Source organism: Polypterus senegalus, chromosome 11 (assembly GCF_016835505.1).
Source record: "Polypterus senegalus isolate Bchr_013 chromosome 11, ASM1683550v1, whole genome shotgun sequence".
NCBI lineage: Eukaryota > Metazoa > Chordata > Cladistia > Polypteriformes > Polypteridae > Polypterus > Polypterus senegalus.
Window position 1 is genome coordinate 26,413,421 of NC_053164.1, and position 12,276 is coordinate 26,425,696.

At 39.1% G+C, this 12,276-nt stretch overlaps 1 protein-coding gene across 1 annotated transcript in view; it reads left to right on the plus strand.

The window, feature by feature from the left end:
* LOC120539724 overlaps window positions 1–12,276 on the plus strand; it is a 136,475-nt gene that overhangs the window by 65,059 nt on the left and 59,140 nt on the right. The gene's annotated exons all lie outside the window — the stretch shown is intronic.

A 12,276-nucleotide genomic window follows, 5' to 3' on the forward strand; every position in this document is an offset into this window, starting at 1 on the left:
CATTGTGGGTCCAGAAATAAGCCCCTAAATCCCTTTCAGAGGTTGCCTCCTGTATGACAAATTGTCTCCCATCTTGCATTTATAACTGATGTTTCTTCTGCCCACATGTAGAAAAGTGCAAAGTGCTACATTAAACTACATTTTCTGGGTGTTCGCCCAGTTCTGAAGGTTGTACATGTCATTTTGATTCTTTTTGCTGCCTCCTCTGTGTCTTCCATCCCTCCAATATTAGTGTCATCTGTGAATTTCACAGGTCTACTAACTATACCAGATCAATGTCCTTAATAAAAATCAGAAAAAGTAATGGTCCAACAACAGACCCCGAGAAACTCCACTGATGACCTTCCTCCATCTGGAGTATTTACCTCTTACCTGTACTCCTTGTCTCCCAGTGGTTAACCATCTACAGGTCCAGGTTGGTAGTTTACCTCTGATGCTTACAGCTTCTAGTTTCAGATTTAATCTTTGGTTTAAGACTGTATCAAAGGTTTTTTTTTAATTCAAAGTAAATGATATCATATTTTTTGTTTTTGTCAACTTTTCCAGTTGCTTCTTCAAAAAAATCTAAAAGATTGGTTTTGCAGGACCTTCCTCTCATAAACCCATGCTGGTTACTATTTGGAATATTATTTTAAGTAATTTTCTAATTTATTTCTTATTATAGTTTCCATAATTTTATTTTTCTATTCTTCATTATGTAAAGCACTTTGAGCTACTGTTTGTATGAAAATGTGCTATATAAATAAATGTTCTTGTTGTTGTTGTTGACTTATTGGCCAGTAATTACTAGGATACATTTTTTTCTCCCTTCTTGAAATTTGGATTCACAATTGCAACTTTCTAATCCTCAGGTACTTCATCCACTTCATCCAGTTTAAGTATGGTGTGATTGTACATACATAAAACAGAACGTGATTTTGCCAGCATTAAATGAAAATTTGTGTCCGTGTCCATTCTTCTAACTTAAACTGAGCAATTGAGCAATTGCTACACTCATATTGCAAATAGAGCACATAGTGAGAACGAGCCTACTTTAGTTAAAAGTAATCAGTTACATTTCATTAATGCACACGTCATCTGTAATATCATGATGTGGCTGGCAAACATTACGTCTCAGTGGTCTGGGTCCACCTGTGATTCATTTATTTCTAGGCAAAGTAGCTTTGACAGGTACTGTATCTGGTGGATGTCTTGTTGGTAAAGAAACCCTCAATGTTTCATGTGGCTTATACAATGTATTGTAACAGAAATCATACCATTACATGTGCCAAGTGATAAAGGTTACCCCCTCAGACACTGGCATCTTATGACTTTCATGCACCATAAAAGCATAGAAGAGATCTGCTAAAATGCCATGTATGATCTTGTATTTTCAGTTGTGAAGCACAGCCAGATACTTTTGAAGGCAAGTGATCGTTTCTGCATGTTGGTTAGATGATGAAAATGTTGTGTCACGATGAACCCTTAGATGCCTTGCAGAAGTTGTTTCCTGTAGGACAATGTCACCTATCTTATATTTATAACTGAAGTTTTTTTGCCCATGTGTAGTAATTTGCACATTTCAGCATTAAACTGCAATTTCCAAGTGTTTACCCATTTTCTGAAAATGATCCAAGTCTTTTTGAAATTTTTTGCTGGTTCTTTACTGTTTGCCAATGTTCCAATTTTAGTTTCACCTGCAGATTTCACATGTTTACAAACTACCCTGGAATCAATGTCATTAATATAAACTTTAAAAAGGAACGGTCCAAGGATAGAACCCTGAGGGACTCCACCGAAGACCTCACTCCACACGAAGCATTCTCTTCTTATCTGTGCCCTTCATCTCCTGCCAGTTTACCAATATGTTTTGCAAGTTTCCTCTGATGCCTACAGCTTCTAGAATTAATCTTCAGTGTGGGACTGTATCAAAAGCTTTTGGAAAGTCTAAGTTAATTATGTTGTATGATTTGCTTTTGTCGGCTATTGCAGCTGCCTGTTCAAAAATATATAAAAGATTAATTTGCCAAGATCTTTTCTAATTCGGCTCTCGTTAGGCCTTCATAATTTCAATTGAGACAGAAAAAGACTTAAAATATAATCACCAGAATTTATTTTGTCTCCCTTCTTGAAGACTGGGGTCATATTTATAACTTTCCAGTCATCAGGTATTCCTCTGTTCTCAAGTAACTGCTCCGAAATTCCTAATAAGTAAATAGTCTAAATCGAAAACTCCTAACACATGGTGGGAAACAGTCTATCTTGATAGAACTGAGCACATTTGATGAATCAACCCTGAAGTGTTCCCAATTAATAAGGTGTGCAGACTCAGTAAATGTTAGTTCAATTATCTAAACATGTCCTTGGGATAACTGTTGTGACTTATGGTAAGCTGACAACTATTAAGTTGGCACTGAAGAGGAGCCAAGGTTATTGACCAAGCAGCTTCATGCAATTGACTACTTTATTTAAATTTTAACCTGCTATGTGTGTGTTTTATTTTAAATACAAATATGTAACTTGCGGTTCTGGCTGTGATTAGCTTATCTGTTCTCAGAAACTGAGAATAAAATGCAAGAAAATCTCCCAGTTTCATGGTGTTACCTCTGATCATTAATCTACTGGTTGACTTAATATAGTTTCAGCTATTTAAGCACTGCAGATATCTGTGGGGTCCAACAAAGGCTCTGGTTTCTTGTTGCTATGATCACTTGGTGTTTAAGAATAATACTGCTGATTATAGGAAGGAATTTGAAAAGAAATATTGTGACCTGGGCGGCACGGTGGCACAGTGGTAGCGCTGCTGCCTCGCAGTTAGAAGACCCGGGTTCGCTTCCCGGGTCCTCCCTGTGTGGAGTTTGCATGTTCTCCCGTGTCTGCGTGGGTTTCCTCCCACAATCCAAAGACATGCAGGTTAGGTGGATTGGTGATTCTAAATTGGCCCTAGTGTGTGCTTGGTGTGTGGGTGTGTTTGTGTGCGTCCTGCGGTGGGTTGGCACCCTGCCCAGGATTGGTTCCTGCCTTGTGCCCTGGGATTGGCTGGGATTGGCTCCAGCAGACCCCCGTGACCCTGTATTCGGATTCAGCGGGTTAGAAAATGGATGGATGGATATTGTGAACTGCTCTGCTGCTTTAACAACTATTTGGTTACAGAAAACAGGCATTGTTTAGTCCATCTACTGATCCCTTATAATCAAAATTCAGCGCAGCACAGAGCTAATGTTAAGTGTTGGAAAATTTAAATTATTATTTTCTTTAGATATACAGTACAGGCCAAAAGTTTGGACACACCACCTCATTCAATGTGGTTTCTTTATTTTCATGACCATTTCCAGCACTCCATCACTCTCCTTCTTGGTCAAATAGCCCATACACAGCCTGGAGGTGTGTTTGGGGTCATTGTTCTGTTGAAAAATAAATGATCGTCCAACTAACCTGACTTCTGCACAACACAACTGCTGGTCCCAACCCCATTGATAAAGCAAGAAATTCCACTAAATAACCCTGATAAGGCACACCTGTGAAGTGAAAACCATTTCAGGTGACGACTACCTGTTGAAGTTCATCGAGAGAATGCCAAGAGTGTGCAAAGCAGTAATCAGAGCAAAGGGTGGCTATTTTGAAGAAACTAGAATATAAAACATGTTTTCAGTTATTTCACCTCTTTTTGTTAAGCACATAACTCCACATGTGTTCATTCATAGTTTTGATGCCTTCAGTGAGAATCTACCAATGTATGGTTGGTTCATAACCAAATGGTTATGAAAATAAAGAAAACACATTGAATGAGGAGGTGTGTCCAAACTTCTGGCCTGTACTGTATATTCTTGGACAATATGTATAGAAATATTGGTTTTGTGTCATACAGATCATTTTGTTTACCTGGAAAAGGTTACATTTATTATTCTTATGTCATTTACCATTTCATAGCACCATTTTGTTTTATTTATCCATTTTGTGGATTCTGTTGATAGGATGCTTTTTCCATTTGCTATGGTGTGGGACTGGTTTCTTAAACTGTATTCAGCATCTGCAATTTGGATAATAACAAATTTTAAGATAGACCTTCCTGTTGTATCTTTGCTATTCTGGTTTCTAATTTTGTGTTCTCCCATGTGACTACAATTCTGATTAGGCTTCTGATATTAGATTTTTGATTTCTTCTAAATTTGTCAGTAATTACTCTTTTTCTGACTCAGATCTTAATTAATTTCCTGTCCACTGTGTATATTCATTTTGTCACTGTGCATACCTCTGAGAGTACAGTATGAGCCTCTCCTGGATGTATTGGGTGTAAACAAACCTTGATTGCCAACTTCATTGAAGTGAAAAAATTACTGCCTGTTGTGAGAAAGAGACAGGAACATGATGAAAAGGAGTGTGAGGTTTTCAAACGGGATAATAAAGCAAATCAGAATGCCACAAAAGCCCCATCCTAATCCAGCTGCTCTCCAAATGCAAACAGCTGGTTCAGCCCTAACTAGTACCCAGACATTGGAGACTGACATTACAGTTCAAAAATGTTCTTAAAAGTCTTAAAATTACCAAAGTGTCTATCAAGGTGTGGGAAACTGAAAGCTCTTCCTACTTTAAACAATGTTTGAATTTGGTTTTTGACTTTTTGCTCTTGAGTTTTTGACCTTGGCATTTGACCCTTATTTTGACTTTGATGTTCATGTTATTGATGAACCAGTTTTGAGTCTTTTCCATCTCCTCATAATACAAAATTATGAAAGTGAATAATTTTAATTCAATTATGAAAAGAAACAACTCAAGTAAATAAATAAGAGCCAGGAAAAGAAATTGCTGGCTGTCACATAACAGCACTTTCAAGTATTGTCTTCATGTGCTTCTGAGGCAGGCTTGATGTTCATACAAAATAATTATAAAACAGTTACTTGTTTCAATAACTTAGGAACAATGAAATAATGATTTAATATTAATTTAATCCTTAAGTATTAGAATCATGGGGTGGTACTGTGGCGCAGTGGTAGTGCTGCTGCCTCGCAGTAAGGAGACCCGGGTTCGCTTCCTAGGTCCTCCCTGGGTGAAGTTTGGATGTTCTCCCCTTGTCTGCGTGGGTTTCCTCCCACAGTCTAGATAGATAGATAGATAGATAGATAGATAGATAGATAGATAGATAGATAGATAGATAGATAGATAGATAGATAGATAGATAGATAGATAGATAGATAGATAGATAGATAGATAGATAGATAGATAGATAGATAGATAGATAGATAGATAGATAGATAGATAGATAGATAGATAGATAGATAGATAGATAGATAGATAGATAGATAGATAGATAGATAGATAGATAGATAGATAGATAGATACTTTATTAATCCCAAGGGGAAATTCACATAATCCAGCAGCAGTATACTGATACAAGAAACAATATTAAATTAAATAGTAATAAAAATGAAAAAAATTAAAATAAAATTAATGTTCGCATTTACTCCCCCGGGTGGAATTGAAGAGTCGCATAGTGTGGGGAGGAACGATCTCCTCAGTCTGTCAGTGGAGCAGGACAGTGACAAAAGTCTGTCACTGAAGCTACTCCTCTGCCTGGAGATGACACTGTTAAGTGGATGCAGTGGATTATTCATGATTGACAGGAGTTTGCTTAGTGCCCGTCGCTCTGCCACAGATGTTAAACTGTCCAACTTTACTCCTACAATGGAGCCTGCCTTCTTAACAAGTTTGTCCAGGCGTGAGGCGTCTTTCATCTTTATGCTGCCACCCCAGCACACCACCGCGTAGAAGAGGTCTGCCTGTAAGATAGTCCACAATCCATGCCACAAGGTGTGAATCTACTCCCATCTCAGTCAGCTTGTCTCTAAGGAGCAGAGGTTGGATGGTGTTGAAGGCGCTAGAGAAGTCCAAAAACATAATTCTTACAGCACCACTGCCTCTGTCCAGGTGGGAGAGGGATCGATGAAGCATATAGATGATGGGATCCTCTGCTCCCACCTTCTCCTGGTATGCGAAATGCAGAGGGTCAAGGGAGTGGCGGACCTGTGGCCTCAGGTGGTGAAGCAGCAGCCGCTCCATGGTCTTCATCAGATGTGACGTCAGAGCAACAGGCCGGAAGTCATTCAGCTCACTAGGACGTGATACCTTTGGGACAGGAGTGATACAAGATGTTTTCCAAAGCCTTGGGACTCTCCCCTGTTCCAGGCTCAGGTTGAAGATGCGCTGTAGAGGACTCCCCAGTTCCAACGCACAGGCCTTCAGCAATCGTGGCGATACACCATCTGGACCCGCTGCTTTGCTGGCACAAAGTCTTTTCAGCTCTCTGCTCACCTGGGCTGCTGTAATTGTGGGTGGGGATATCTCACCTATGCTGGTATCAGCAGAAGGATGGTTGGAGGATGCAGTACTCCGAGGTGAGAGTGGGTTACTGTGATCAAACCTATTAAAGAAGTTGTTCATTTGGTTTGCTCTCTCCACGTCTGTCTCGATGGTGGCACCCCGCTTCAAGCTGCAGTCAGTGATAATCTTCATCCCATCCCACACTTCCTTCATGCTGTTGTTCTGCAACTTCTGCTCCAGCTTTCTCCTGTACTGCTCTTTCGCCCTGAGCTGGACTCGGAGTTCCTTCTGCACGCACTTGAGCTCATGCTTATCACCACCTTTAAAAGCCCTTTTCTTCTGGTTCAAAAGGCCCTTGATGTCACTTGTAACCCATGGCTTGTTGTTAGCATAGCAGCATACTGTTCTTACTGGAACTACAATGTCCATACAGAAGTTGATGTAATCAGTTGTGCATTCAACAGCCTCTTCAATGTTCTCACTATGTGACCCAAGCAATATATCCCAGTCTGTAGTTCCAAAGCAGTCTCTCAGATCCTGCTCTGCCTCAGGGGACCACTTCCTGAATGAGCGTGTTGTTGTAGGTAGCGCCCTCACTCTTGGTTTGTATTGAGGCTGAAGCAGAACCAGGTTATGATCTGCTTTCCCAAGCGCAGGCAGTGGGGTGGCACTGTATGCGTCTTTAACGTTTGCATATAGTAGGTCAATATTCCTGTTTCGCCGAGTGTTACAATCCACATACTGGGAGAAGGCAGGTAATGTTTTGTCCAGATGTCCTTGCAGCAAGTGGAGATTTTAACGTTTACATGTCCTGAGTTGCACCACTTTGTATTGACATAGAGAGCGAGTCCTCCTCCTTTCTTCTTCATGCAGGTACTTGCGTCTCTGTCCGCTCTAACTGTGCTAAACCCGGGTAGCTCCACGTTAGCATCTGGGATGATAGACATTAGCCACGTTTCACTAAAACACAGCAGGCTGCATTCTCTGTAGGTTCTGACATTTTTCACCAGCACTGCCAGTTCGTCGATCTTATTTGATAGTGAGTTTACATTTCCTAGGATCACAGAAGGCACCGACGGTTTATAACGCCATTTTCTTTCAAGTTGTCTTGATTTAATCTTATCTTTTATCTTTGCGCCGGCTCGGCTGCCCCGATATCGTCTTCTTACCTCGTCAGGTAAATAAGGAACCACACCGCCATAAGCATTTCTTCTCAGTGCTTTAAGCTGACTACTTGAATAGGCGATTCTCGGAGTGTAAAAATCCATGTCAAATAGTAAAATAGTAAAAAGTGTCCAGGGAGCAATTCCACATAAAAGAAAGTGGTAGAAGTGATCAGTGAAATAGAGAAAAATAGAGATAAAAAGGTAAAAAGTTAAAGTCATATACGGAGCTGCTGGAAAGGCTGCCACTCAGATGCGGCGCCGGAAGTATATCGGAGACATGCAGGTTAGGTGGATTGGCGATTTTAAATTGACCCTAGTGTTTGTGTGTGTCCTGCGGTGGGTTGGCACCCTGCCCAGGATTGGTTCCTGTGTTGGCTGGGATTGGCTCCAGCAGACCCCCATGACCCTGTGTTCAGATTCAGTGGGTTGGAAAATGGATGGATGGTATCAGATTCACCTCATATTTAGGGAAAAGAGACATTATTTTAAAAAACTGCCGAAAGCCATATGTAGAAGGTTTTTTTTTTTTTTTTATTGTCATATAGGACTTTATAATTAATCATTCAGCCTATGAGATGAGGGCCTGTAGAAGGGCACTTTATAAAGTTGGAGTTGTGTACCTCATTCAGCATAAGTTACTGATAAGGAAACAGGAGTCCAGGGAATGATTTATTCATTATCTCTTTTCAGAAAAGAAAACACAGAAGATGGTCAGCCATTCAGATTACTTGTACACTGTTTTTTCAGTAATTCTGCTATGAAGACATTTTAGAAGTTTGAGGTCCTTATAGAAGTCTGTGTCCTTATAAGCATAATGCCATTGTTAACATTTTAGAAAGACAATGGGAGTTTATTGTTAACGAATTGCGGATTGTTATAGAGCATTTTAAAGTTACTGATGATGTTTTAAAATGAATAAGCACATTGTGTGAATAATACATAGAGAAATAATAAGTTAACTGAAATGTTAACTGAAGTGAATGAGGGACATGCAAACAGAAAAAAAACGAATATGAGGTTATGAGATTATTGTTTGTGGATTTAAATAACATGAAGTAAAGGAAAAAGATTTGTGAACAGGATTTAATGCAGATATCTCTATGGCAGTGTTTCTCAAATAGTGGCTCCATCAAGAGGGGCGCGTTTGACCTCGGGGAACATGCTTTTTTATTTTTCTTTTAAATTTTTTTTTAATTTAGAATGCACTTTAAATCTTTTCTGTTACATTTAATAAAGCTATTCTTTGTTGTAAATTGGTCCATATTTCTTTCTTTTTTATTCTCTTATATGTTAATAAGGATACAGTGTTATGCAGAGGTGTACTTATAACAATTTTATAGACAAATGATACTATTTATAGTCGCGTGGGGGGCGCGAGATGTTTTCTTTTTCCTAGGGGGGGCATGACAGAAAATAATTTAGAAGCACTGCTCTATGGATTGTTAAACGTTATATTGTCATTAAATGCATTTTTGTTTTTGATTTAGTGTAAATTTACTGATGAGGAAACAAGCATCAAGTGAGTGTTTTCTTAATTATCTTCCTTTCAGGAGACTACACTTGACATAAACCATTAATTAAAGTTTTTGTTTTTTAGTTGAGTCCAATATGTTTAAAGCATCACTAATTACAGAATATATTTTGAGTGTGTTCTACTATCCATCCATCCATTATCCAACCCGCTATATCCTAACTACAGGGTCACGGGGGTCTGCTGGAGCCAATCCCAGCTAACACAGGGCGCAAGGCAGGAAACAAAGCCCGGGCAGGGCGCCAGCCCACCTCAGTGTGTTTTACTACTTCAAAATAATCTTTATTTGTTCTTATTTTGAAATTGCTTGTACATTTTTATTTCAAAGCTTGTAGTCTCAGTGTATTTGTCGAGCAAGTAAAATGTTATTAGCATAAAAAATAAAAAGTATGATAAACAAGATGACAAGAGCTACCCAACTGGAGAATTACAATACAACCACAGTAATCCATACATGGCACAAACACAGATTAAAATGTAAAACCGATGTGTTGAAATTAGTTTAGTCAATGGTCAGTGTCGCTGTTGAAGACTATGGTTAAAACTAACAATGGTATACAGTCATGTAATGCCAAAACATAAAATATTTGTGCTGAATATTAGAAATATTAGGACATTCCCTGTAGGTGAAGCAATTTAAACTTTCTCTACTTCTTTCACTGTTAACAATTCCTGTGAAAATTCAGAAGAGACCCATTAACTCAGCCGAAGAAAAAGACTAACAAATCCTGTGTATTTAATTGTAAACACAGGTTTCTTTAATGAGGCTTTCATTGAGCTGCCTTCTCTACTCTCAATGGCATGGCTTTGAGAGATGCTGCTCCTTAAACTTCTAAAAGAAAACAAACAAAATTAGGAATGTCATACGGAGCAGAATGCAAACATAGCAGAAGTTACTTGTATCCTGATTTCCTTCGTAACCTCCTCATTATTTGCTGCAGCAGGTGTCTTCTTATATAAGACTCATTTCATCAGCAGCCTGAAAATTTACCCCTGCCCAAAAACAACAGGCAGATGGCTTTGTTCTCTTTTGGGATCCACTGCAAGTGGCTTTTGGCTGCTTAATTTGCATTTGTTGTAGAGCATGTGTGCACCAATTGATTCATTCCTGCCAGGCTGTAATGCTACAAACCTTTAGTACTGATTGCCTCATAAAAACAAAAACTACTGCTGGACACTACACTGCCTTCTTCTTAGGTTCTTGTCCCCAAACATTGCAAAGTCATGGTTCTAAAAGCCATATGTTCGACAAAGGAGACAAGGGGCTACAGATATCTCAGATACTTGCTTCCTGAGTGTTCATCATAAGTGGAAGTTCACAGTAAAGACTTTCCTGAATCACTGAATCCTCCTCCTGTAAGTATTCATCCATGTATGAGGGCAATCAGTCTTGGTGCAGTTGATATGGTCACTTCCAAGAGCTACTTAGTTTGACGGAATGTCATTTATCCCTTGATGGGTTATACATCCATTCTTGGTCTCTTGGATAACAGAGTTGTTCATGAATCATCACATCACGTTACATTTTTGTGCAATTCCAGTTTCCTTTAAGAGCAGTCTGATGTATCCTTGCATTCCTGCAGTTTCTGTTCAAAGAGACTCTGTTCTTTGGCTAGAGAGAGCCTGCAATCAAATGCCAGAGACTTTTGTAATCCCAGACCTAAAACAAATAGTTCAGTATTGCTTTAGTGAATTCTTGAACAATATTGGCATGCAATCAGGGTTGAAGGTTGAGGTTTGAATGGGACTGATTTTTTAAACTCCTGTGGTACTCCATTTCGCTCAACATACATTTGGCCTCATTTGTCCTACTCAACCCAGCAAACTGTTTTGTCCCGCATTGCACATTGCTTCCATTAAGAAAAAAGTAATGGCTGATAAGACTGTTTAACACAATCTTGTACAAGGAGGTGGCTGAAGGTTTTCCCTCTTTTCGCCCAATTGTCCTTTTCACTTTTTTGCGATGATTTGGTCTTCATCAGTAATACAGATCTTTTGATGGAACTAATTTTTGGGCACAAGTCCACACGCCTTTTTCACAGAAAGGAACAAAAAAAGAGTAGTGTACAAGAGACATGTCTTGTTAAAGCTTTATAAGTATACAACCGATAACTATTCCATATTAAAATAAAGTACGGTCTATGTTAATAATTGCTCTTTATTGCACAAAAATGTGGAACAGACATGGTAGGAACAAGTCGCATATAGGTTTTGCTGAAAACGTAAGCTTTTCTAGTCGCTTCATTACTGGTATCTTAACAAACACACCCCACTTTCTCACAGTACTTTTTGCTTATCAATACAAGTACACTGTAACCAAGCAACGCACTGTGAACTTAATGGCATATCCTTGTCTACTCGTAAGCTCTGTGAGTAAGAGGGAGTTACTAACAGCAATCCTTCACTGCGCTCTTTGATTGGTCCAATTGCATTAATTCACGATTATTACAAATTATTATAATTTGTGCTCTTGCGCGTTTGCGATCCTCTTAAATAAAAGATATTAAAACAGAAACTTTGGCCTGAGAAATGTTTCTCCATTGTAAAGCATGTGGATAAGAGTTGGTGCTAAATACTTTGTTGGCAAGTTCTTTCAGATGTCGTAAAATCGGATTCTAAATTAATTGTCGCGATATTGAACGGTTTCAGAAATGAGGCCGTAGTTGTGATCTTCTTATTAATGCGGTCAATCGTCAAATTGCTGCAGTACTGAATTCAGCACTATATCTTGTCTCCATGGACTGTTTGAGTGACCTCTCAAACTTACCCTTTTGTCCAGGATGTTTAGAATACTGATAGAATCGTGTTGAGGATGTGGGTACTACTGTTTAATCCGATGTGGCCGAGCAAAACAGTGATCGTGTTTGCTCCTCCGTCAGTAAGTCAATTCCGAAATTATTTTTTTCAGACAGTAAAGCGTGATTGTTTTCACCCTTTTTAATCGCACCTGCTTCAAATGGGGTTGCAAAAAGTACCACTGAAACAAGATTGTAGCTCTCGTTAATATAATGGATGGCTACAGATAAAGCGGTTTTCTCAAGATTTTCCAAATATCAGTTTTGACAGGTAACCCATTAACTGTCTCTAGCATGTCATACACAATATCTTTTCTGAGATTGAAGCTTTTTCTACATCGTTTCGCGATTCAGTCGTCGGATGGGGAAGACTCTCTTTAAACTTCAGACTTCCCAATTTTGGATGCCGTGTCAAGGTACTACTACTCAGAATGAATATACCCCTGTCGCAAAGCTCAATGTCCTTGCAAACAAAACACACATATCT